The sequence below is a fragment of the Vidua macroura genome, chromosome 3 (genome assembly GCF_024509145.1).
Source record: "Vidua macroura isolate BioBank_ID:100142 chromosome 3, ASM2450914v1, whole genome shotgun sequence".
NCBI lineage: Eukaryota > Metazoa > Chordata > Aves > Passeriformes > Viduidae > Vidua > Vidua macroura.
In genome coordinates, this window is record NC_071573.1 from 31,982,983 (window position 1) to 31,988,982 (window position 6,000).

Here is a 6,000-nt window from a genome sequence, read left to right on the forward strand (position 1 = left end):
GGATATCCTGATTAAATGATAATTTGTTTCTTTGTCCTAATAAAAATACACTTTTTAAGGACATCTGATGCATTCACAGATATGCGAAATATTCAGTCCCTAATCCAGGTAGCTCTCATTTATTCAGGTTTCTGATTCTAAAGACCCCATTTACACAATGAATGGCAGAGAGGGAAGGCTGGCAGCAGAGCCCAGGAGCCCTGAGCCTGCTCTCCTCACCCTGGAGAACAGTGTCAACACCGAGGACCCACGCTCCAGTGTTGCTCTAATTAGAGCAAACCAGCTACAATCAGATGCACTTCATTTGCACTGTTTGTAGACAAACTATGCAGAAAACACACCATAGAGCAAAAGCACACAGGGCACTGGTAATAGATGGCATAAAATAAAGGCAGCAATTATAAAAGTGACTGCTTGATAGACACATCAGCCCAGCCAAAGGCAACACATTTCAGTGGGAGGTGATTGTTTTCAGTAAAGCTGCAGCAATCTCTCCAGCTACCAAATGAACTTTACAGAGGATTAGCAGTGCTGGAAACTGGAGTCCTCTTTTCACCCAGAGAAAAGCTGCACACAGGCAGTACAAGGCCAGTATTACCACTAATATATCTTATTTCTGGGCACACTGGCCTCTTGGTGGGGCTAGGAGGGGATGCACCTCTTTGCTGAAGTTGCAGGCAGGCAGAGCTGCTGAGCTGGGGGTGCTGAGAGGTGGAACGTCCCCGCCCGTGAGAGAGCTGAGACCGGGCACCCACCTGGGGAGGGCTTAGCACACATTCAGCTGCTGCCAGCTAATTTTAGACACAATCAACTTTCAATTACCTACAGGGAGCTTAAATGCCCCTGACTTCCCCCAGCACTGCTGGCCATGGTCCAGTGCTATGGAGGGTGATGCAGAGGACAAGCAGCTCTTGCCCTCCTTGATGTGCTGGCTGCTGCTGCAGAGAAACTGCCTTTGGCATTTCCCAGAGCAGAAGGCTCCAAGTTTGCTCAGGAGGTCTTGTCTACAATTACTGTCTCATCCCTGCTTTAGCTCTGCCTGAATAAGGGACTTATTCTCACCTGCCCCAGGGTCAGCTTTGGCAGAGGCCTCATTGCTATTCTCAGCCTCCTCTGCTGATCCCACGGTCTACAGTTACATTTCACAATCTGCTTTTGGAAAGAGCTGTCCTCCTTTACAGTGTCAACTAACTGCAGGGACCAGCAATCATCAATTTCACTGAAGAACCAGCAAATCAATGACCTCTGGGAGAGATCCTGGAGTCCTGTGGTCTTCCTTCTATCAAGGCTGCAAGTATAGCTGCTAATTTGTTGTTAGCTGTGCATGCCTATCTCAGTGGCTGCTCATTAAGTGAGACCCATCATGGTTACTGCTGATGGCAAGAAATGCTCAGACCCCCCACTGAACTGAGAGTCTCTAGGAATAAATGGGATATGATAACTTTAATTATCTCCTTTTCAAACATCAAGAATTCAGTGACCAAAACCAGCAGGGAATGTGGATCAAGGAACTTGCATTTCCTAGCCAAGGGAAAGCATATAAAAATCAGTTATCTGGGGCATGAAATAGTTGTGGTTCTCCCAAAGGAAAATACTGTTTAGCTTAATCCTTCTGCAACTAGTGTTAATAAGTTATCATGAATCATATTTATGTTTACATCCTCAGGAATCAAAACAGGCCAGAGTGTGACACTGTATGCTTCTCAGGACAAAACAGAAAAAAGGAAAATAAATGTATAGCAGCACTTTGGATTCTACCAGCTTTCATGTGGCATAGCTTTCATACTGCTTCTCAGTTTTTGGCCTCCTGATATCTCAGAGGTCAGAGCTTCTGAGGTGTCAGAAAAGCTCTGACTGAACTTTCAGCTGCTGAAACAGGCCCACCCTAATCCTGATGCAGCAATGTTTCTGAGCTCGCTCAAGTGTGCGAGTCTGCTATGCCTGTCTGGAGTCAAACATACACTTAACAACTCTGTAGGATCCTTAAACCTGACACACAGCACATATTTCCTTCCTAGCTGTGCATTACACCTTATTTATCAAGGTAGCTCCAGCACCCAAAAGTGTGAGCTTCAGCAGGAGAACAGACTGACTACAGCTCTTCAGATACTTGAGAGTACAGTTCCCAGGGGAGCTCTTACTCACAGTTCCTTGAGGTTTCCTGTTTCATGGACATCACTCTCATGATCCCACATTGCTGCCATTGCCATCAGGTGACCAATGCAGGCAGCCAAATTCAGAGCTGCCCTTGAAGTCTGAGCGCAGTGACAGAATTGCAGCCTCTTACTCTGGGTTTGACTTTGACTTATCACACCTGCCAGTTTTAAAGGGGATCTGCATTCCTGAGGGGATCAGCACTTAACATCACATATCAAATCCACTTGGAAGGACAAAGAGACATCTCAGTCATGACCACCACAAAGTGTTGGGGCACTTACAAGGTTTTTCAAGAGAAATTCGGACAATTGATTTGGAAACCTCTTTGGAGAGGTTTCCCTTTGCCTCCTCCTAGTGACAAATCTGGTCTGAATTCATTGATCTCTGCAAAGCTGTGAGCCATGTTTGACTCTCAGATCAAACATGATTTTTGTACATTTTTGATCCTCAGTGTACCAATGATCTGAGCCAGTAGCTCAGATTCACTCAGCTGGAGTCATAATATCTGAACTCTCAGTCTGGATATGCATCCTGCAACTCTGCCCATCTTTTTTTCATGTGACACAAACTCTGTTAATTGGGAGTGTTTGGAGAAAATAGAGCCAGACCCTTTGGAGAGGTGTACAGCAGAAGGATGAATGGTGATAGATTTGAAACAAAGAAGAGGTTGTGGTTTTGACAGGAGGAAAAAAGGATTATCATGAGTGTGGTGAAGCAATTGAACAGACTCTGTGGGATCTCCATCCTTGGAGATAATTCAAAATTCAGCTGAATGAGGCCCTAAGCATCCTGCTGTTGCTGGACTAGATTTGAGCAGACGCCAGCAGTGCTCCCTTTCCATTCACCCCAGCCTGTGACTCTGTTATGAAGCCTCTTAGCAGCACATGGAAAAAAAAAAAGTAAGAATTTCTATTTTAAAATGAAGGCAAACCCAGTGGGAAGAAATGATGATGTCCAACTCCAGTTCAGAAGGCTGAATGATTTCTTTATTATAACTATGCTATAATACATTAATATACTATATAAAGGAAGATACTAAAACTACATACCTACTTTCTCTAACTACCAAATCTAACTCCCAACTCATGACCCTCTTGCGAGAGTCCAGCCACAGGTGGATCTGATTGGCCATCAGGCTCAAACAATCCTCACCAGAATCCAATCAAGCAATCACCCCCGGTAAACAATTCTCCAAACACATTTCACATGGGAAAAACAAGGAACAGAAATAGAAATTGTTTTATCTTTCTTTCTCTCTGTGCACCTGTATGAAAAATCCTGAGAGAGAAATGTGCTTGCCACAAATTTCCACTTTTTTTTTTTTTAAAGGAGTAGCAATTCTTGTGTTCCTGGTGAAGAACTGAGGGAGTAATATGGCATTTGATATGCCACCAGGGAGAAAGAGACATAAACTTCATATAAGCCTAGATATCAAATCCTATCAGTAGCTGAGCACATGCATTGAACTTATTGGAATTTGAGGCTGTCCATCATTTTGTAATATCAGTTTTTAATGAAGAGAACCAACATGAGATCCTCTTCATACTAATGTGCATGACAAAATGTCCAGCAGGTTCAGTGAATGCAAGCAGGGGTGGATGCCTCAGTTTCCAAGCTCAGCATTGTGCTGGAGTCTGACAAAGGTGTGTGCACAGTGCTCCACCCCATCCCTTTTTATAGCTAAAACCAGAAAGCCCTTGCACAAAGGTGGCATCGTGCCTTCCTGGAAGGAAGCTGAAATTGCAACCATTTCCCTTTACGTCCCTCCCTGGTGGCCTCAGCTGCTCTGGATGGCTTTCTGACTTCCAGTGACTTTTGCAGCAAAACCTATTTTCGCACTGGACTTCAAAACATGCTCAAACTTTTCTTCTCCATGGGGAAAGACACAAACACCAGCTTGTCTCTTTTCTTTCAAGGAACATGCAGTGCCAGAGGATGAAGCATCAGATTTTTTTATTCTCGATTGAGGCTAATTAGTGTAATTAGAAAAGAAAATCCACCGGGTGTTTGAAACAGAAATTGCCTGAACTCAGAATCAGAGCAGCATTCTGTGAAGGAACTGGACTTCCTGATACAACCCCAGAAGTTTCCAAATGCTTCTTTGGACATCTCATTCTTGGGTGAGGAGGAAAACCTGTTGAAAGCAGCTTCTTCAGCTTGCTTGAAAAGCAGCAGAACCCTAATCTTTTAAGAACTTACAAAAAATCCTCACACTTGCAGAAAGCATGGTTCTGCCCTTCTGAGCCTGAACCCTGCCTTGATGCTCTACCTATGGATGCTGTGCTGTGTGTGTAATCAAAGCACCACTGGTTGCATCAAAACAAGAGCTCCTACTTCTCCACCTGGTAAATCTTGTCCGCAAAATTGAGTTCTAATACAGCATTCCTCCTATGTTAGATGCAGTGCTTTTAAGAGTAAGAAATTATCACCTCTGACTTTTGGAATAAGGGGTTTTGGTGTTGGTAATATGAAGTAGTGAAAGAGCAAGATGCTACAGAGAAACATATCTGCAGATAAGGAAGAGGATAAATAAGAGGAGGGTGAAAAAGAACAGAAGAGAAACACAGAAAAAAGAGAAGTATCAAGTACAATGTAAGATCCAGAGCTGGGCTGCAGAGTAGCACTTCCCCACATCTCAGAAATAAATTTGAGTCTGGGGCTCAGGCTCTAGTACTTCCTTGAGTTCTGAGAGATCCTCGAGATCTGAGACCTACATTTATGGCTGGTGACTGGTTTTACAGCACGTCAAAAAAAGCTCCACATCTCACTGCAACTTGACTGTGGAGAAAGATGCCTGTGAGCCCAGACAGAAAGCTTGTGGCCTGGACACAATTCTTCTCTTGTACTCTCAGATATTCTTTTTTTGTGACATGAAGCTAAATTCCCTTCCTTAATGGTAAAGATCAAATGGATTTGTACTGAACAGACGGGAGAGGTATTACATAAGGACTTGTTCCTGTGTTCTTTGATTAGCTTGCCTATTAGCCTTTATCTCAGACTCTTGGAAACACCAGCTTTCTATCAAAAGGAAATGTCACTACTTTAAGTAATATACATTTTTATTTCCTTTGCAAGAAGCTCTAATTAACTTTTATTTTCAGTTCAGCCCAGCTTTAAAAAGAATATTTAATGTCAGGCATTAAAGTTTCCATATTGGCTTGCAAAGGAAATCCTGACTCACAGAGATTTTCATCAAGAGAAATAAAAGGCAGACTATGCCTCCCTTTCCTGCCCTGCAGAAGAAGGGATTTGTCTTGGTGTAGCTCTGCTAACCTATTGCACAGGTGATTTTATAGCTGAAAGGAACTTTTTCCATCCAGTCCTTCCTGAAGGACTCCAAGTGATGGGAGAGCTGCCTCCAGCATTCTCATGCTGAACTCAAAGAAATGCTGAATCTGGCAGGCCTGTGGCTCTCCCCTGTCCAAAATCAGGGAAAGCTGCCAAATGCACGCAATCGATGTTTTACATTTTTCCCCAGCTAAATAATTCCCCAGCTTTACAGATCAAGCAAGAGGCATTACAATTGCATTGCCGTACTGAATGCCAGACCCTCTGAAATAGAGGACTTAAAATTGTAACAAATCTGTTGAACACTTGTTTAATTTTGTGTGTCTGCTTAAGCTCCTCGACTACAGGCTTCAAGTGTAAGCATATGCTTTGAGAAAAAGCAGTTCCAGTATTTGCAGAATCAGGGCCATCTGAGGCACTGTTCCTTTTCCATAACAATCCATGTAATCTCCAGATCATAGCCATCTCCTGCCACCCCATGGCAGCCTGATGGCTGATGCAAGACCTGTTTGAGAAACATTATTCTTAACCACTATTAGGGTTATTATTAATATC